Source organism: Sceloporus undulatus, chromosome 1, assembly GCF_019175285.1.
Source record: "Sceloporus undulatus isolate JIND9_A2432 ecotype Alabama chromosome 1, SceUnd_v1.1, whole genome shotgun sequence".
In the NCBI taxonomy this organism is placed as follows: Eukaryota; Metazoa; Chordata; class Lepidosauria; order Squamata; family Phrynosomatidae; genus Sceloporus; species Sceloporus undulatus.
In genome coordinates this window covers 381,764,101-381,785,931 of record NC_056522.1, presented here as the reverse complement: position 1 = coordinate 381,785,931, position 21,831 = coordinate 381,764,101, and the positions used below count along the sequence as shown (strand labels likewise).

At 45.5% G+C, this 21,831-nt stretch overlaps 1 protein-coding gene and 1 pseudogene across 1 annotated transcript in view; one reads left to right on the top strand and one right to left on the bottom strand.

The window, feature by feature from the left end:
• The window catches only part of LOC121927308 (cytochrome P450 2C42-like), a 34,279-nt gene that overhangs the window by 1,763 nt on the left and 10,685 nt on the right, over nt 1–21,831 (bottom strand). The window lies entirely within an intron of this gene.
• LOC121918798 lies at nt 5,428–20,718 on the top strand (annotated as a pseudogene).

The following is a 21,831-nucleotide window of genomic DNA, read 5'->3' as shown; positions in this document are numbered from 1 at the left end:
TATCCCCCCCCCCCCTTTGCATTAAAACCTATGTGCCATCCAAGTCCACTTTGGTCTCTCAGCTTTCAGTGAGATTTGGGGCTGGCTCCTGCTTTGTTGTTGCTGCCATCCACCCTGGAGTCGATCTGGGCCCATGGTGACCCTGTGGATGAGACCCCTGCTCCCCTGCTCTGCTCAGGTCCTGCAAATTCATCCCCATAGTGTCCTCCTTCATAGACTCCATCCTCCATCTGGCCTCTGGCCTTCCTCTCTTTCTCTTCCCTCCACCTTTCCCAGCATTATGGTCTTTTCCAATGAGTCCTTCCTTTTCACTATGTGTCCAAAGTACGACAGCCTCAGTCTGGTCATTTTGGCTTCCAGGGAGATTTCTGGCTTGATCTGCTCTGTGACCCATTGATCTGTCCTTTTGGGATCCTCAGCACTCTTCTCCAGCCCCATATCTCCAATGAATTAATTATCTTCCTATCCACTTTCTTAACCATCCAGCTTTCACATCCATCCATGGTAATTGGGAATAGAATGGCTTGTACGCTTCTAACTTTTGTGCTCAGTTGTATATCTTTGCATTTTAGGATCTTCTCTAGTTCTTTCATAGCCATCCTTCCCATTCTTAGTCTTCTTCTGGCTTCCTGGCTGCAGTCTCCATTTCTATCACTGTTGGATCCCAGGTATGGGAATTCTTTTACTGTTTCTATTTCTTCGTTGTCTATTTCAAATTTGTGTAGGTTCTCTGGGGCCATTATTTTGATTTTCTTTGGCCCCATTCCCACTTGCCCATTTGCCCTGGATCGAACTGGGCAGATCCGGTTGCCCCCATATCGAATCTGCTCAGAAACAAGTGCCCTTTACCCTTTACCTCGATCGGGGCAATTTGCCCCTCTGAAGTTCACATTTGCAGTACAGCTTTAAAATGGAGCCTCTAAAATGGAGTTTGTTGTGACACCTCCGCTCTCAGACAGAACATCTCACAAAACTACAAATCCCAACATTCGATAGCATGGAGCCATGACAGCTAAAGCACTCTGGAACTGCATTATTTATGAAGCGCAGATTAGACCTGGATTAGTGGGTTTTACCTCTGAGTTGACTCATCATTCAGTCATTGCTTCAGTTATTGCAGTTGGCCTTCACAAAAGACTATGGAAGGCCTTCAAAGACATGGGAGTGCCAACACATCTGATAGTCCTGAGGAGGAATCTGTTGTACTCAAAACAAGAGGCTACTGTCAGAACAGGAGACAGAAAAACAGAATGGAGTACTATGGTGTCATCTGCGTATACTGCCTCAGACTGTTGACATTCCTTCCTCCTGTTTCCACTCCTCCTTCTTCTGTGTCCAGGTCTGCTTTTCTTACAATACGTTCTGCATACAAGTTGAACAGAAACGGTGGAAGGATGGAGCCTTGTCTGACTCCTTTCCCAATTGGGAACCATTCTGTTTTTCTGTCTTTGTTCTGACAGTGGCCTCTTGTCTTGAGTACAACAGATTCCTCCTCAGGGCTATCAGATGGGTTAATTGGCATTCTCTTGGCATTCATATTTTTTATTCCCCCATTGCTTCTTCCTTATTTAGCTTGTGCCCAATGGAATTACCCACCCAATGCTCCTGAGGTGAGATGACATCCTTTTTAAAAAATAAAGCAACTTAATATAAATACAATGCTGAATCGATTCTGTTTCCCTCCCCAAAAAATGCCATCAAAAGCAATGCCCAGGAAGCAAGCTGCATCCGCAGGCATCCCTTAGCCAAGTCTACCTGCCTGATTGGCCCAAATTGAAAATATTGACCATGCCTCCATGGTGCCACTTTGTAGCCTGTGGTTCTTCAGTCTTCCACCAGAAATGTCCCGCGTTTCCAATATGGCAGCCAACAGGCATCGCAATGGAGCACTTTCGCTCTAAATTAAAGCTCCAATTCCACTCTGGAACGGAGCTGATAAGATACTAAAGGTTGAGGTGAGGCATTCAGATTGCATAGTGACACAGGGGTTGGGCTACAACAGACTTGCTTCCGAATGCTGCCATATTAATTAATTAATTAATTAATTAATGTTTCTCCCAACCCTTAATCATGAGATCTTGGGATGGCAAAGATACATAAACAATACGAACAGTTTAAACAATTCCAAAGTTCAATAGATAATCCAAAATAGCACAGAAACACACTGACACAACTCAAAATGGCTAAAAGGGGTTAGAAAAGCCATGGGTGCATCTGCACTGTTAGCAATGATGCAGTTTGACACCACTTTATCTGTCACGGCTCCATCCAATGGAATCTTGGGATCTGTAGTTTGGTGAGACACTAGCCCCCTTTGGCAGAGAAGGCTAAAGACCTTGCAAAACTACAAATCCCAGGATCCCATAGGATGGTGCCATGACAGATAAAGTGGTGTCGTTATTTCTGCAGCGTAAATGCAGCCTCAGTCAGCTGTGTTTGGCACTAGCTGCCATTTCTGAGTCATCTTCCAGGGCAGCCCTATACAGAGTGAAGGGTTGTTGTTGGTTTGCCTTCAAGTCATTTCTGACTTATTGTGACCTTTCGGCAAACCTATCCCAGGGGTTTCTTGGCAAGGTTTGTTCAGAGGAGGTTGGCATTCCCCTGAGGCTGTGAGAGTATGACTTCAGAAAGGTCACCCAGTGTGTTTCATGGTCAAGCTGGGAATCGAACCCAGGTCTCCAGAGTCATAGTCCCACTGACACATAGTTACACACTATCCAAGAATGTGCCATTGCATGGCTAGACATTCTGTTGGTCGGTCCCATCTAGAAGAGACCCATTGAATCAACTGTTGAATTGTGAGTCAACACAGAGGTAGATCCCTTTGCTTCAGTGGAGCTGGGTCCAAATCCATGCTCAGCCACGAAGCTCATGTAGCAGATGTCAGGCTAATCTCCTTTCCTCTCAGCATAGCCTACCTCACAAGGTTGGTGTGAAGAGAGGAAGGTAGGTAGCCCCAGTGGCCAAATCTCTGTTTTCCATGGAACAGTTATCAGCTTCAGTGAACATGCTTCTGACCCTTCTGCTCAAGCTCAAAATTTTCCTGGAAAGCCATACAGAAAGCCATATACTTTGCCTGGAAAAGATGAATTCCATGACGCAGCTGTGTTAGTCTGGAAAACCAGTCTGCAAAGGCATCTTGCAGCACCTTGGGGACTAAATGAGAGAAGAAAGCTGGCCGCATGAACCTTTGAAGATGTATAGCGTTGGTGTCTGTCTGTCCTTGGTCAAGTTCTTGAAGAGACGGATGGATTTCCACTCTTCTCTGGCTGAGTTTGGCGCTTTGCGTGGAGCTAAGACTCAAAGACCTAGCCATGTGAATCTGGAAAAACGAGTCTGCAAAGGGATCATGTAGCTAAACTAAAAGAAAGATGCTCCATGCATCCGAGGAAGTAGGCTCAAGTCTACAAAAGCTGAAGCTACCCCATTCCCTCTTTCAGTTTGCCTCACCAAATGCTACCCTTTGCAGACTGAAAAAGATGAAGAGAGCTTAGCCCCAATCACCAAGGCTTTGGGGGCAACAGAAATCATCGCCGTAGTTGGGAATATGTCAAATAGGTATGGAATAAATTCATAAATTCAGACCGTTTGCAGATGCATTGCAACCGCTTGTATAGATGCTCAGAATGCATGCTCTGAAAGCATCTTGAAAAACCGAATAAACATAAAAACGATCAGATATAACCAACACGAAGCACGTTTCAGCCGTAAATTGGTCTTCTTTGGGAGTCTAATAATATCTCGCCGCACAATCATGCTGTTCTCACGCACGCATCAGGAGAAAATAGACACTTGCCTCCTCGGATCCAAGGCTGCCTTATAAAGGAAAACCAATTATATATCAGTGGTGTTACCAGGGTTGTTTCTTTTTTTAAAACACACACACACACTTTTTGCACACATATCAAGGGAAAAAACTTTGTTTATTAGTCTGCAAAAGATTGGTTTATTTATGACCGAAGCACCTTCGTTGTTTGATCTACATGAGTACATTCCTGTTTATTTACTTTAGGGATGCTTTAAATGGCTTGTTTGTTTTAATTTTTGAGATGGTACAATGTGCTACAGTTTAAAGTGAGTCTGTTGCATTTGTGTAAGTTGTTCATTTCCTGCCACGTGGCTGTTGGTTTCCTATACTTGCAGAAGATCTAGTCTGGGAGCAATGGGATATTTGTGTTTGATGTGGGACACTCGCACTCAGGCCCAGTCCCCAGAGGCAGAGGCGCATGTCCAGTGTACTGTCCACCATCACTTTATTCATACCCCTCATTACTCCTAGGCTGGGATTCAAAGCGGCTGTTGCGCATGTGGATACACATCCAGCTGTGCATACAGTTGCATTGACTTACACACTGGGCTGTGCAACGCTGCTCTTTAATCCAGGATTGCACCATGGATTCACATACTTTGTGGTATGAGGGTATTCAGAATAGAGTAGTGGTTCCCAAGCTTTGGTCCTCCTGACGATTTGGACATCAGCTCCCTGAACCCCTGACATTTTTCTGTGTTGAAATTCATTTTGTTAGCTTTGGCCCAGCTTTCGAATCTAATCAGGCCTCCATGAATTTTGAAACCATTCTGAAACTGCTTCACTTGCCAGGAGTCAATGCTACGGGCTTCTGGGAATTGTAGTTTTGTGAAACATTTAGCTTTCTCTGGTGCCACAACAACTACAGTCCCAGGCTTCATTCCAACTACCTTTTAAATCAGATCGCGAATCTGTTTGAACTGGTTCAAACGCCCCTGGTTCCCACTTAATCCAAATCGCTGAAGCAATTTGGAGAGGGGGGCCATGCACTAGACCCATTTAACCCGCATCTTTTTTGATGCTGATTTTTTCCACTTCTATTTCGACAAACCAAATCTGTGCAAGTGAGAACCACATGCGGATCGGGATCAATTTAAATTTCCCCTTCGGCCAGCTGGAACCAAATCATTTTGAATCAATTCATTCATGAATGGGAACCACAAGTGGATTATTTTAGAGGGGGGAAATGCAATTGGGGCAAATGTAGTGGGAACCACACTCCGCTGTTGAATTGATCCATCAATTTGGATCACACCCCGATTTATTTGTAAGAGGGAATGGGTCTTCAGAATTTCATAGGATAGCGCCATGACAGTTAAAGGGGTTTCAGAATGGATTATTGCTGTACTGTGGATACAGCATACAGTTCCTTGGAAATGCAGAAACACTCCATGAATAGTATTTCCCATTTCACAAAGGGCCTTTGCAAGTGCACAACGCACAAGGTTGGATTGCACAATACCTGTATTCAGAGTGTAGGTTTATACCATGCAAACACAATTTCAGCCTTGGTTTTGCAAGTTAAATATAACCGGAAGGTAGGAGAGGAGGCAGTGAGGAGTCAGCCTCCGGGCCTCAGAGAGTTGCCCACCTCTTGCTTTAAAGCCAGCCGCGTCTTTTAGCAAAAGAAGGAGCAGCAAAATGAATCATCCTGAATCAGTCTGCTGCTGCGAAGCCTTCAAAGTTAAAGAGAGAAGAATTCTCCGCTTTTGTTCTTCCAGCTTCAAAACAGAGCAAAGCTTAACAGAGGCAGCCAAGCCCAGGGAAATTGGAAATGACTAATTTTGCCAAAGGGAGGGAGGAAAAGATAAAGAGATTAAAGGCGGCAATGACATAACTCTGGCTGGAAGGTAAGCAGCTGTGCCTCCTTCACGAAGGAGAAGAGGGGATGTTGCAGAGGGGAAAAGGACGCTCTTCAGGAGCTAGGAAAGAACTGGCACATCCAAATTTGGTCTCTCTGTGTCCTTTTGCTTGTCGCTTGTTCCGGGGTCTTCTACACTTCCCAAATCCTAAAAGAACCTGTTTTACTGGCCATGACAAAGTACTTCTTGCCGGCCCTGATATCTTGTCACTGTTGGGAATGCAAAGAGGTTACAATAGTGGGAGAAGGTTCTTCTTCCCCATGTGAACTCTTCTTCTTCCTCCTCCTCCTCCTTTTGATCATCATCAGCAGCAGCATCATAATCATCGCCCGCCTCCTCCTCCTCCTCCTCCTCTTCTTCCTCCTCCTCCTATTCCTCCTCCTTCTCCTTTTCATCATCATAATCAGCATCGTCATCAGCATCATTACCATCAGCATCAGCATCTTCCTCCTCCTCCTCCTCTTCTTCTTCTTCTCCTCAGTCTTCCTTGTCCTTGTCCTACTCCTCTTCTTCGTTCTCCTCCTCCTTTTCCTCCTCCTCCTCTTCAACATCATCAGCATCACCATCATCATGTTCCTCCTCCTCCTCTTCTTCTTAGTCTTCCTTCTCCTCTTCTTTTTTCTTTCTCTTTCTCCTCATCCTCTTCTTCTTCTTAGTCTTCCTCCTCTTCCTTCTTCTTCATCTCTTTCTTCTTGGACTCCTCCTCCTTCTTCTCCTTCTCCTTCTAAAAGGCTCCTTGGGTAGCATACACTGTTTTCCCCATCTCACAGCCTTTCCAGCTGAAGGAATAAGGTTAACTCTGAATCAGTCACTGGAGCCCTGTTAACATTGTGGAAGCAGAGTTGTGCATGTGGTGCCCTTGCGCATGCTGATGAACCTTTGGGGGGTTTCACTCTGAAGGATGCCTTCATCTGTGCAGAAGCGCCCCCCCCCCCCCCCATTCCGCTTCCAAAATATGGACCTTTGAATGAATGAAGCCAGTGCTCTGAATGTGAACTCCTCCTTGATCAATGTTATCATTCAAGGCACCTCATTCTCACAAGGTTCCTTTCCCCCCTTCTTCCACGAAATGCATTGTTGCAAAAGCAGAGAGTGAGATAAGAGTGAAATAAGAAAGCTCTCGATGGAAGGAAAATTGTACAAAGAGAACATTAACCCCGAATGCAAAAAGAAAAAAAGAAGAAGAAGAAGGCCTGGTTTTGTTTCCCCTTGTCTTTGGTTTCCTGCAAGGAAAGGGGAAGAGGCAAAGAGGAAGGAGACATCACCGTGGAGCAAAACCCCAGGGGTACCTCAGGCGCATTATCAGGTTTCAGAGCCCAGAATGGAGATGCTCAGCTCAGCTCAGCTCAGCTCTAAAACCTGGGAAGACGAGGGACTTTGCAAGAATAATGCCGAGAGGCCTGTACAATGCTGGCAGCAGGAGAGAGAGAGAGAGAGAGAGAGAGAGAGGGGGGCCCATTGTAATTTTCTGAAATGAAAGGTAATGAATGCATGCCGCGAAAAGCGCTTTTGCATAGCTTTAAGCCCTGCTTTTAGACAGAACACTGAACAAGTGATTAAATGGGGATGGGGATGATGATAGCACCAGCATTTCCCTATGGCCCAGAGGTTGGCGGGGAGAAGAGAGAGGCTGAGAAAGGAAGGAAAAGGGTTGTTCCAGCAGCATCTCCAAGCGGAAGGAAGGATCATCTCTGCGTTTCAGACCTATAATTTTCACTCTCCTTGCGGCAGAGGAAAATGGGAACAAGCAGAATTTCTGCTGGAGGAGCAAAGGCCGTCTTCGGTGTACGTGGTTTTTGTGTGTGAGACCAGATGACACAACCACAAAGGAAGGCTGTGCAAGAAAAATGTAGGGCATTCCAAAGCAAAAAAAGACACTCACATAAACGTAAATTAATTCCCTGAGGTTTATTTACAGCTATATTACAGATAGTATGTTTTGTTATGGACTCAGCCATATTTTTCCAGTGAAATCTTTGTCAAAATGACTTGCTTAGAATCATAGAATCCCAGAGTTGGAAGAGTCCCCAAAAAGGTCCATCCAGTCCAACCCCATTTTGCCATGCAGGAACTCTCAATCAAAGCATATCTGAGAGATGGCCATCCAGCCTCTGCTTAAAGACCTCCAAGGAAGGAGACTCCACCACTCTTCAAGGCAGCTTATTCCACAGTCAAACAGCCCTTACTCTCAGGATGTTCCTCCTAATGTTGAGCTGGAATCTCTTTTCCTGTAATTTGCATCCATTGCTCCACTGTGTCCTGTTCTCTGGAGCAGCAGAAAACAAGCTTGCTCCCTCCTCAATAGGACATCCCTTCAAATATTTAAACAGGGCTATTATATCACCTCTTAACCTTCTCTTCTCCAGGCTAAACATCCCTGGCATCTCCCTAAGTCTTTCCTCATAGGGCTTCATGGTTTCCAGACCCCTCATCATTTTAGTCTCCCTCCAGTTTCTCCACATCCTTTTTAAATTATGGTGCCCAGAACTGGACACAGTCTTCCAGGTGAGATCTGACCAAAGCAGAATAGAGTGACACTGTGACTTCCCTTGATCTTGAGACTATACATTTATTGGTGCAGCCTAGAATTGCATTGGCCTTTTCAGCTGCCGCATTACACTGTCGGCTCATGTTCAACCTATGGTCTACTTGGACTCCTAGATTCCGCAAGTAAGTTGGGCCTAAGCCATTCAGAGCTTTAAAGGTTATTACCAACAGCTTATACTGCGCCTGAAAACTGATTGGCAGCCAATGCAAGGATTTCAGGTTTGTTGTTATGTGGCTGCCTTTAGATCTTCTGGTGATCAATTTGAGAGAAAGGTGGGATAAAAATGAAATGAAATGAAATGAAATAAATAAATAATAAAATTAGGGTCCGCGTTCCTTGCACGCACCCCTCTAGTGATGCTGCTGCCAACTACTGGCCTCATTTTCAACCTCTGCCAGTGGCAGGAGCTCAGGACTGAGAGCATAGCAGGACAGGCGTGTGGACAGTTTCCGAGCATTACTCCAGTGTGAGAAGGTAATGGGGGACTCTGGGGAATTATTTACCTCTGTCCCATATTACTAACTCTTGCTCTCCATTTCCCAACTTTGACAGACCCATATCTCTCACTCATGTGCGTGAAGGGAGGGATAATGCTCCATGTGTCTGATTAAAGTTCATTTCATTACAAATCTGACTCCACAGTTGTTCATGGCATCACATTATAAACCCGAGAGTCTTTAAGGTGCCACTGGGCTCTTCGGTGGTTTTGATGCAAGAGATGCACACAAATGCTTCTCACCCTTGACCCACTTGGGAGGGGAGCACCGAAATACATGTGGATTCTTCTGTTTTGCAGGGGGGGGGGGGACAGTATAAAGAAAGAAACCTGTTCTGAAAGGTTAATCTCCTGTGGATAGCAGGTGTAATGATTAATCTTACTTATCTCAGTAAATAAAAAACGTTGTTTTACTTGGCTTTTCAGTGTATAAAGTCCAAGCAACGGAGCTCAGAAACCCAATTGCCTTCTCCTAGAATCTAGAAGTAAACCTGCCATTCGTTTCTGGCTGCCGGGATGGAGCCTCTGGGGACAACCACAGTCCTTCTGATCGTCTGCATCTGTTGCCTTGTTCTTTCTGCCATCTGGAAAAGCAGGACCCACAAGAAAGGGAAGCTGCCCCCCGGACCACCTCCATTGCCCATCATTGGGAATGCTCTGCAGCTGAAGACCAGCCACTTGGACCAGAGTCTCCACAAGGTCAGTAGAAGGGTGGCCATCCTCCACAAAAGACACGTATGATGTGTTGGTGCATTACATAGCTAGACCCCTCTAAAGACCCTAAAGCAGTGGTTCTCAACCTTCCTACTGCCACAATCCTTTAATACTGCTCCTCATGTTGTGGTGACTCCCAACCAATGGTCTCAGTCCCTAAGACCATTGGAAATAAGTGTTTTCCGATCATCTTAGGCGACCCCTGGAAAGGGTTGTTTGACCTCCAAAGGGGTCACAACCCACAAGTTGAGAACTGCTGCCCTAAAGGTACCAGATCATGTCTGATCTTGGAAGCTAAGTAGGACCAGCCCATGTTTGAACTTGGATGGGAGTCCACCAACAAATATCAGGCTCTGTAGGCACTGTTTGTAAGACCCAGCAACTTCCACCAGAAATCCACAACAGCAACTTGCTTAAAAGCAGTGAAGTTTTATTGGAAATACAGATAGATGTGACTGGACAAACTTTTCAGCAGAATCTGGCAAGCCGAGTCCCAAGCACTAAGTTAAAACAGCTACTCCTCCCCACCTTTTTTCCTGTGAGCATCCTCCACTCCTCCCTTCCAGGCCTGAGAAGCAAACACTGTGGCCTTGAAGACTCTTACAGATGTCTCAGCCTTATCACATTCCATTCCCAAGCAGCAGCCAGCACCCCATCCTCCCAACCACAAGCAGGCAGAACTACGACCTACAGCAATTGCTAAGCAAGATGAGCAGTAACTATAGGAACTGTGAAGATTGATTGGTAATTGACTTTGGAGTTCTGACACTGTTTCAGCGGAAGGAACTGGCAGAGCCACCTCTGAGGGGTCCTAGCCTAAGAAAACCCCACTGAGGTTTATGGGGTTGGAGTAAGTTGACGGACAATTTGAAGGCATTCTCTCTCTCATACACAAGGTGCAAGCACCCTAAAGGTACCAGATCCCACCTGACCTTGGAAGCTAATCAGGGTCAGCCCTGTTTAGTACTTGGATGGACAGCCGCCAATGAACTGAGGGTGCTGTGGCCTCTATTTCAGAGGATGGAACTGGTAAAACCATCTTTGAGGATCCCTGGCCTAAGAAAATTAATGGGATCCCCAGGATGGAGGCCCCAAGGAATACAAAGACCTTGAGGCTCTATTTCAGAGGAAGGAACTGGCAAAAGCATCTCTGAGGATCCCTTATGGACCCTCTCTCTCTGACGGGGGCGGGGGGGGTACTGCATCGATAAGATAGATAGATAGATAGATAGATAGATAGATGACAGACAGACAGACGGACAGACTGACTGACAGAGATGGATGGATGGATGGATGACAGACAGGGACACTTTTTGGTCATGAAACCCACTGGGTGACCTTGAGAAAGTCATACTCTCTCAGCCTCTGAGGAAATAGGACTCATGTGACTCTTGTGTGTAGCTGTGTGTCTTTGTGGTTTGACAGAGTTTGTCTGCCTTCCTCAGAGACAGCTTTTGGGGCTTTGGGGGCAAAGAGGCTTCCCTCCCTCCCTGCAGCATTTGGCAAAGGCACTTGTGGAAGGGACAGTTTGTAGCATGCTCAGAACAGATATTTCTAAGCAAGCAATGGGGATTTGTCCTCACCCATCTGATAGCCAAAGTCGAATCTAACCCTAAATACTGTGCCTTTAAACCCTTGTTGTGCTCTTGCATGTGATAACCATTAGCAAATGGGCTTGCTTTTCTGGAGTGACTGCACTTGAACCATTTTTGGGATGACAGCACAGAGGTTAATGTGTGATAAACACAGTGAAATTCATGGAGTCTCCATAAGTCGACAGACAACTTGAAAGCACATCCATATCAACATGATGTGCATTTAATCATTTTGATTCTATGTGCGACTCTTCACCAGAAGGAAAGCAGCTTTGAATTTGGTTGTTTGCAGACAGTGCAGTATTTAGTGCCAATAAGAACATGGGGAACAGTTTGCACTGCAAAGAGATCCCTGCCCCATTGAGAGTACAGCGTTACTGTCTGCACAGAAAAGAGAATGAGGAGGAGAGGAGAGGATATGGGCAATAGCTCTGCCTCAGATAGATAGATAGATAGATAGAGAGAGAGAGAGAGAGAGAGAGAGAGAGCTAGGCTCAGTTATGGGAGAAGGGTCACGGGATTTCTTTATTTTTATTTTTTACTTTTTTGGTAATATTTATTGAAATTTCAATATGACACACAGAAAAAAACAACATACAAAAACAATACACATTGAGCTTAAATTGCTAACAACAAACCAATATACAACAAACTAAACACTAAAACCATACTACCAACATTCAATTGTTGTTTTCTCTCTGTTTTGCTGAATTCAAACTTCTAACAGTCTATTTCTTTTCTTCTTTTTTTAAATTATTTAATTTTGTTATTTTAGCATTTTGTTTTGGTCAAGATATCCCTCGGATCTTGTCCCCTTCCCTTCTTTTTAAACTACATCTTCCTTTCCACTTCCTTTTCTCTCTAATTTCCCTTTTCCAATTCCTTCTAAATCTTTCCCTACTCACTTCCTTCTGTCTTTCTTGCTATCCTTTCCGTCACTTTCTTATGTCCTTCATGTTTCCCTTTTCTGTCTTTTTTCTACCTTCTTTCTGTTGGGGTCACTGAATTTAACAAGTTAGTGTTGGGTGGCCACCTCTGCACTGTCCCAAATGGAGAAACCAGATCTTCCATCACAATGGGCATTCTGTGGCTGTTTCCTCCTTCTGCCTCAGGCACAGAATGCAAAATTGTAATTGAAGATCTGGGTTTCCCCCATTTGGGACAGTGCAGAGGTGGCCACCCTACAATGTGCCTCTTACTTTGTCTTCTTCCAGCTGAGCGAGAAATATGGACCCGTCTTCACACTCCATTTCGGAGCGAAGAGAGCTGTTGTGTTGCACGGATACAATGCCGTCAAAGAAGCCCTGGTCGACCGGGCCGAGGACTTTGCCCCCCGGGGAAAGGTGCACATAGCTGACAAACTCAGGAATGGGAAAGGTAAAGTCTTAGGTGGCTTTGCGTACAAGGATGGATGAGGGCCATATGGCACTGTTTTTAACAAGGGTAGAAAAGGGTTCATGCATTTGGTTAATCACTACCAAGCTAACGATTATGGTTAACTTATTTCTTTGAAGTCAGCTTTGACTTCTGGTGACCATCTGGATGAGAAAGATCCATGCTCCTCTGTCTTCAACCACCGCGCTCAGGTCTTGCAAACTCAGAACTGCTGCCATTGCAGCTTTCTAGATGGGCCCCATCTGCTTGCAGTGTTGTCTCTGTCTATTGCTCCTCACTGAGCATCATCATATTTTCTAAGGAATTATAGAATCTTAGAATCCTAGAGTTGGAAGAGAGCCCAGGGACCATGCAGTCCAAGCCCCTTCTGCCATGCAGGAACTCTCAATTGAGAGATGCCCATCCAGCCTCTGCTTAAACGCCTCCAAAGAAGGAGACTCCATCACCCTCTGATACAGTGTCTTCCACTGTTGAACAGCTCTTACCATCAGGAGGTTCTAATGGTCAGGAGTCCTTGTTATCAGCTTCGGCTGTTACTCCAGCTGCGTCCTTTCCTGGATCAAGGGGACCAAGAAACTGAGGTGCATGCACTGGTAACCTCACAACTAGATTTCTGCAATGTGCGCCACATGGGACTACCCTTGTACTTACTTCGGAAACTTCAGTTAGTTCAATACATGGCACCCAGATTGATTATTGGTAAAACCAGAAGCAATCAGATAACACCTATTCTAAAATCGCTTCACAGGCTGCCTATTAGTTTCCAGGTGCAGTACAAGGTGTTGGTTATCACCTTTAATGCCCTAAATGGCTTGGGTCCAACATATTTATGGGACCACCTTCTTCCATACAATCCACCCTGCGCACTCAGGACCTCTGGGAGGAATTTATGGCAACCTATAAAAACTAGACTAACTGACACCAAAGCTGTCAAGACAGATCTCTATCGGCAGGCCTTCCCCAAATAGAAAACCCGGCCACAAAATCGAACCCTCTATCCCTCTGACTTTGCTGCATTCTATGTGCTTGACTTATTGGTTTTTGATGTTCTTGATGTTTGAGGTTGAATTGATGTTGATTTTAATGCATGATTTTAAATTGTTAATGTTTAATTATGTTTTAGGGGAGGGTGGGTTACGGGGATATGGGGATATGGGATTGTATGTGAACTTTTAACTTGTAAGTGCCTCGATTGTCATTGAGAGAGAGATGAGGTATAAATAAATGTTTTATTTACTTACTTACATCCTAATCTCTGGAGCTGCAGAAAACAAGCTTGCTCCATCCTCAATGTGACATCCCTTCAAATACTTAAACAGGGCTATCCTATCCCCTCTTAACCTTCTCTTCCCCAGGCTAAACACCCCCAGCTCCCTAAGTCTTTGCTTGTAAGGCATAGTTTCCAGACCCTTCACCATTTTGAATCACCCTCCTCTGGACATGCTCCAGAGTGGTACTATTATTTTCCTCAACCAGACACTATACTTCTATGGATGCAGCCTTGAATCACATTGCCTTTTTAAGCTGCCACATCACACTGTTGACTCATGTTTACCTTGCGGTCAACTAGGACTCCTAGATCCCTTTGCTGTGTGCTGTGGTCAAGCCAGGTGTCCTCCATAGACCCTGGACATGGTCCCTCCACTTTTAAAAAAGAAATGGGTTCTGAGATGTATCATGAATCATGCATTTATTTGTGTAATTTTTTCCGATTAAATATGTGCATTGATCTTGGCATTGTAACAGTTTGGACTATATCGGCCTTGTGATCCCTTCCAACTCCATGATTCTATGACCTCTGTCACACACACAGAAACACACATTCTCTGCCTCCCCACCTTTTTTCCCCAGGGATCATCTTCAGCAATGGAGAGAGATGGAAGCAGCTGCGGCGCTTCGCCCTGACCACCCTCCGCAACTTTGGGATGGGAAAGAAAAGCATAGAGGAGAGGATCCAAGAAGAAGCCCAGTATCTCCTGGAGGAGTTACGGGACACAAAGGGTAGGCAGATCCTGTCTACCTCTACCACCCTTGTAGGCTTCTTCTCATGCCTTTCCAGGAGATTCCTCCATTCTTGCCATCCTGGAAAAAGGCTCCAGGCTCCTCCATGGACTCAAGAGGAGAGGTGGACATTTCCACCAGGAGGTGGGAGGAACAGGCCTTCACATGTCCTGCGCCAAGGGCCCATCTGCAAGAGACCTGGACATGTGCGTCTTTTCTACATAAGTCTCAATTGAAAACATACTGCCTTTTAGTACAACTGCCTTTTTGTAAAATTTTGGAGTGTGGGGTTCACTCTGACCTCAAACTGAGGTCCTAGTGGAACCGCCATTTCCCCGAAGTGAGGAGACCGTAGTTCTGCCTCGCAATCTTTTCCACTGTCCCACCTTTACTTTAATTGAGTCTCTGGTGTGTACGTGTGTGTGCGCGTGCTCCTTGTTGTATGTGTGTTCCCTCTCTTAATAAATATTTGGACTTTAATCGGAGAAGCTGGTCTCCGCATCATCTCTTATTTGGTCCTTTGGTATACACTAAGAGATGCGGTTTCGCAAGGGCATTGTTACCCCTTCCTTCTTGTCAATTTGTGTTAAATGGAAATTCCCCTAATTAGAAATTTCCTAACATGCCCCAAGCCAATTCTAAATAAAAATGGTTCCCATCCTTTAGACACCCAAACCAAGGACTCTGGGAATGGATGCCCGTCACAATGGCCAGGAAGGCCTTACCTGAGCATCCAAACAACCCACCATGACACCTGGGTGGGAGAAGTGCTGCACGCATCAAGGACAGTTGGTGGATTGGGGTATTGCCAGTCATTCCATGGGGGTCTGCATTGTTTGGGAGGTTTGTTAGTGAAGGAACCTGGGTTGGCCTGGGCAGATCTCCCACCCAACATGGAACAGCTGCTGGAGTAGGAGATTCATAGATCACATGCCCCAGATCCAATGGTTTCCTTGGCAAGATCCCATGCCAAGCTCCTGTGGGCAGTAGAGGTTCTCCTTGAGCTAGGCTGGTCTCAGAGGCCTTGATGAGGAAATGCTGGCCACATCTAGAGAGACCCATCAATGCCAGGAAGCCCTGGGGAGATGTCACTTTCCATGGGACTGGCAAGGACCAATGGCTGCTTATCCCCATACTTGCCAGGGCAGAAATCCACTTGAAAAAGATGGGATCCTCCCTGGAACATGAGGTTGTTTTTCCCAGTTGCATATATGGCCCAACCAAGGCAAACACCCCCTGTGAACACACTCCACAAAAACAGAAGCCAGATTTTTCAGCCTTGACTAGATTGCGACTAGCAAGGTCTTGGGCTGAGACACGTCCGTTCTCTCCCTCTCTCTTCTAGGGAAGCCCTTTGACCCCAACTTCTTGCTCAAGTGCGCTGCCTCCAACGTTATCTGTTCCATCGTCTTTGGAAAGCACTTCGGCTACAACGACAAGAAGTTTCTATACATTATCGCCTTGCTGGATGGCAACTTGCAGATTATCAACTCTCCCTGGGGACAGGTCAGGCCTTTCTTCCTCAGGGCCTTTTGTGTGAAATGTTTAATTCATTCCTGCATGGCAGAAGGAGCTTGGACTTGATGGCTGTGTCTCTTTGAGGGATGGAGGAGGACAGATGCATGGCCTGGGCCAAAACTAAATCCAAGACTGAGGGAGTGAAGAACAGGATTATAAAGCTGGGCCAATACTAACAGAATCAATTTCAACAGGGTAGTACATTTAGGCAAAAAGAATGAAATTCATAGATCTAGGATGGGGGACATCTGGCTTAAGGAGGGATCTAGGAGTCAACAGTGTGGTCTAAAAAAGCCAATGCGATTGTGGGATGCATCAATAGAAGTATAAGGTCTAAATCAAGGGAAGAAAAAGTGGCACTCTACTCTGATGCTTCTACTCAGGCCTCACCTGGAATAGTGTCTGGTCCTGGGCACCAGAATTTAAGAAAGATGTTTAGAAACTGAAGTGTGTCAAAAGGAAGGTGACTAAAATGGTGAAGGGTCTGGAAACCATAAAGCCCTATGAAGTGAAACTTAGAGTGAAAGAGGACATTAAGAGTGTACATGATAGCCATCTTTAAATCTTTGAAGATCAGTTGTATTGAGGATGGAGTAAGCTTATTTTCTGTAGCTCCGAAGAAAACAACCTGGAGCAATAGATTCAAACCACAGGAAAAGACATTCCACCTCAACATTAGAGAGAATGTCTTAACAGAAAGAACTATTTGACAGTGGAATATGCGGCTTCCTTGGAGTGCTGCAGTCTCCTTCCTTGCAGGTTTTTAAAGCAGAGGCTGGATGGCCATCTGTCCCAAGGAGGGCTTTGATTGAGGCTTCCTGCATGGCAGAAGAAGGTTGGACTTGATGGCCCTTAGGGGTCCCTTCCAACCCTATGATTCTATACCATCCAAATTTAACCCATAAAACAAACATATAGCTCTTCTTCTGGAGAGTCTCCATTCATCTTCTGGTGTCCGTAAAAGAAAGAAATACACGTGTGATCTGTGTGCTTCTCTTCTTCCAGCTTTTCAATTCCTTCCCTTCCTTCATGGACTTCATCCCTGGCCCTCATCAACAGATGATACCCAATGCCCTGAAAACCAAGGATTTCATTTTGGAGGAAGCCAAGGAGCACAGGGCTACCCTGGACCCCAACAACCCTCGGGATTTCATTGACTGCTTCTATATTAAAATGGACCAGGTAAGGCAGAATCATAGACCTCATTTTCAGGGGGCAGTGAAGCTGTCTTGGATTGAGTTTGGGACTTGGAAAGAGATATCTGGGGTTCCTATCCTGTCCCCTTAAAGCCCTTCTGCCATGGGACCCAATAGAAACCATGGGGGGAGGGGGTTGGCTAGCTAGAGGTTTATCTACCTAGATCAGTGGTTCTTGAGACCCCTTTGGACGTCGAACGACCCTTTCACAGGGGTCGCCTAAAAGCATAGGAAAACACAAATTGTTGATGGTCTTAGGAACTGAGATGAAAATAAATTTATGGTTGGGGTCACCACAACATGAGGAACTATATTAAAGGGTTATGGCATTAGAAAGGTTGAGAAGCACTGACTGAGATGGTCCTTGGACAATGCCAAGAGAGGAGATCTAATGGAGAATCCTCAGGTCCCTCGCTGCACTGAAGATCCCAGGATTTCACATGACAGACTTCCAGGGAGACCACCATGGACTCCAGCTGCTATAATTGTCAATTATGGGCCATTCCAAGTTTGACCAAGTGTAATAATGTTGACCCCACTGATTGTTGGGCATTTCTCTCTAGGAAAAACATCACCACGCATCTGAGTTCGACACTGAGAACCTATTCATCTCCACCCTTGACTTGTTTGCGGCAGGAACAGAAACGACCAGCACCACGCTCAAATACGGGCTCCTGATCCTCCTGAAATACCCAGAGATAGAAGGTAAAAGAGATCAGGCTCCCCCAGTTTGGCAAGCTTCACTCCAGTCTTCTGCCCTTTTCTCAGCATCTCCAGACCATCCCTTGCTGGATTTCGGTTTTGCTGCTCTGAAAGAGCCACATCTGGGACTGAAAATAGGTCCCACCATTAACTAGAAGTCTTCTTTTTAGTATTTGACCTCTAGATTATGAGGCTGTGCTACCCAAAATGCAAGGGTCCCAAGAGGCTGCTCGCAAATAATAGTTAAATTAGGGGGTTTTATTAGCTCAAATGACAGCAGCCGAGAGGGCTCAGGCAACCAAAGCAGAGAGCGAACCTGTGTATAACGGTTGTGAGAAAAGGAACTCCAGAGTACAGGTCCAAACGTAATTTTATTTATAATCAAGGACCTTTCATACAGGCTCTCACCAGTGATACTGCTAGAAACAATGATATAAATGCGTAGCAGATAGTGACTTAAAGGGATTTCAGAGGACAACGTTGTACTGATTCCAGCTGCGTAGCTCCGATCGAGGAGAACGCTGTAAAATGGAAAATGGCAGCTAAGATCGTGGCATGGCCAGCTTTGCTGAGGAGTCAGGTGAGATACGAATGGAGCGTCTTTCTGATTGAAAACAAGACCAAGGTGGGGTTGATGGAAGTACCTTTACCTATAGAAGTGCTTGCCAAGCACCCCCAACATATGGAGCAGGTTTCAGGGTGTGAATGGATTTCCAGGAGGAGGAATGATCAAGGAAGTGAGAACGGCTGGAGAATCAGTGCAAACGTCCTTGGACAAGGAGTTTTGCTCCTGGAAGGATTCTGTTCTTAGTTTCGGTTCATAGCGTAAACACAAGGTCTATCAGCCACCATACTCCTATCAATGTAGGATTATGCAGATCCCACTTATCTATCTGTCCATACGCTCTGGAGCCCCCATACAGGACTTCCTATGTGGCAAGTCAATTTCCTGCATGCAGTGCACCCGCATCTATGTGCTCTGAACATCCTATTCCTGATACCAGTTTGATATTGGCACAGAAGTGGGATGCAGAGGGCTAGGCTTTGAGGAAGTGCTGGTTTTTGTCCAGGGGTTGGGGTGGTCTTTGCTAGCCAATTTTCTCCGAATTAAAAAGCGGCAAGTAGACTTCCAGATTGTGGTCTTGTCCAGGCCATGTAGCCAAGTTGTAGAAAAGTTATTCCTGAACCATACACAAGATTAACAGGACATCACTCCTCCCTACCCAGGCCACTCTCTTCCATGCCAGCATTCTCTAAAGATGCCAGCCACTGATGCTGGAGACACGCCACAAAGACGAAAAACCCACCAAAAACTGGCTCTTATACCGGCTTGAAAGCATTCAACTTCACATTAGACTTCCAGATGCTGCGGGACCTGTGTGGTCCACCGCAGGCCTAAAATTGCCCCTACTCAGAGGAGCAAAACAGAAATCCAACAAGGGATGGTCTGGAGATGCTGAGAGGAGAGAATTGCAAGCACTAAGACATGGCAATTAAAGCGCTGCCAAACAATTCATTCTGCCATGCAATGCAGCCTTAGTCTTCTGTCTGTCTGTTGTCTCTCTGAAGATGCAAAGCCACAGATACTGGCGAAACGTCAGGAATAAATTCTTCTAGAACATGGCCACAGAGCCCAAAAAACACACAAAAACTACGTATGTCTGTTTGTCTGTTTCTCAATCTGAATCTCTCTCAGAAGAATATAGTCACTAAGTGGGACTAATGATCTCAACCATCAAATGTTGCCATCGCAATGAGCCACACAGGTCAACTTCTATTGCCATTTCTTGAACCTCTCTGTGGTTTTCTGGAAGTGGTTTGCTATTGAACTTCATCCGTCTCTTGACAGAGAAAGTGCACGAAGAAATTGACCAGGTGGTTGGCCGTTCCCGAAGACCTTGCATGGCTACCGCGGACAGATGCCTTACACGGACGCCGTCCTCCACGAGATCCAGAGGTTCATTTCTCTCGTCCCATTGAGTATCCCCCATGCGGTGGTCAAAGACACGCCATTCAGACAATACATAATCCCCAAGGTAAGTTCTCTGATTCCACTTGAAGAACCTAGAATGGATCCTGCACACAGAAGGTTCTCTAAGCCTTGCTTGGCTTGGATGGAATAATTAAATCTTGCTTTTGTCATTGCTTTGGGCCTCAATATTTTGTGAATGAAAATAACATACAGTTGGCCCTCCTTATAGAAGCTTGCCTTCTGCGGCTTTGAGCTTACGTGGAAGGCAAGCCCTGGCAGAAATAATGCAGCATGTACTCACGCTGTGTGCCCCATGCACCGCTGCGAGCATGCACCCCATTATTTTCTATCAAGAGTGAGCATACACTTTTATCCCAATGCAGGGGGGATCTGGAACGGATCCCCTGCATATGGGGAGGTGACTGTATCTCCCTTTATCCTTTCCAGGGGACACAGTAATTCCTGACTGACCTCGGGTTGCATGACAGCAAGGAATTCCCCAATCCCACAAATTTGACCCACAGCATTTCCTGAACAAAGATGGGAGCTTCAGGAAGAGCGACTACTTCATGCCCTTTTCGGCAGGTAAGATGGTTCCCCTGCCCGGGAAGCTTATTTGTTCTCCTAATCTTCCATTGTTGGGGCATGAAGGCATTTCCCTCTGTGACCCCATTGTCTTCTCTTCTTCCCTTTCTTCTGTGGGTCTCCTTGCAGGGAAGCGGATCTGCGCAGGAGAAGGTCTGGCCCGCATGGAGTCTTCTTGTTTCTTCACCACCATCCTCCAGAACTCACAAGCTGAAGCCCCTCATGGACCCCAGGAGATCGACATCACACCCAGGATGAGTGGATTTACCCGTGTCCCCCAGACCAATAAGCTCTGTGCTGTGCCCCGCTGAAAAGGTCACCTCCGGACAGAATGTGGACTGGCCAAATGTCGATGGTCAGAGGAACCTGGCTTAGGTGTCTGCAAGGGAGCAAGCATTGAGTCCAGAAAGTCAGTCCGGTGCAAGGGGGAAATGTGGGCTCCGATAAATCTCTGCATTAATCGCACACAAGCATGGACTTTAAAACTGCTTGAGCTTGTTTGAGCGCTCCAACGCTTGTAGTATGTTTAAAATATTTGCATTGTTTCAAGCTTTAAATTGTTTAGAACCGATTTTTTGTGTGGCATCCTGAAATTTCAAGTAGTATTCTGGATGGCAGTTATTTCAAAAAACAATAAACAATGTTGCTTTACAAGTGAGAAGGTTGTTCCCTTTTTATGTCCATAACTGCTCACAATTCAGCCTCACTGGATGACTCTCAACTAAGGCTTTGTCTTCAAGCTGGTTCTTCAGAGCATCTACTAAGACTCCAATGGGGTTTCCATGGCTGGGCATTGCCAAGGTCCCTATTCCCAGAGCAGAGAAAACAAGCTTGCTCCCTCCTCAACATGACATCCCTTCAAATACTTAAACAGGGCTTGGCCTCTCTTCTCCCAATCTAAACATAGCAGCTCCCAAGATGTTCCTCCTGGGGTTTTGGGTGGTTTCCAGATTTCGCTATTTGGTCGCCTTCCTCTGGACATGCTCCAGCTTCTCAACATCCTCTTGAATGGTGACTCTTTTATCATCATCATCACATCATCACACATATCACATCACCACATCATCATCATCATCATCATCATCATCTTTTTAAACATATAAAAATAACACAACAATCATAAACATCCATAACACATTACATGCCAACTAACACTGAGCATATCCTATTAAAAACATACATACTCTGACATAGGACTTCAATAATAAGGTCTTCCCATAATCCTATCAAACCATTTATACACTTGACAACTTACAACTTACAGAGAACATCCTCCCTTACTCTCTTATTTTGTGGCAACTTTCTTTCATTTTCTAATCTCCTTCATCTATCCCTTTCTATTTCCTCTCTTCTTCCCTCTTTCCTTCTCTTCACTCCCTCTCTTGTTCTTCCTCCTTTCTCTTTCACCTTTACACTCCCACTCCTCCCTCTTTCTCCTC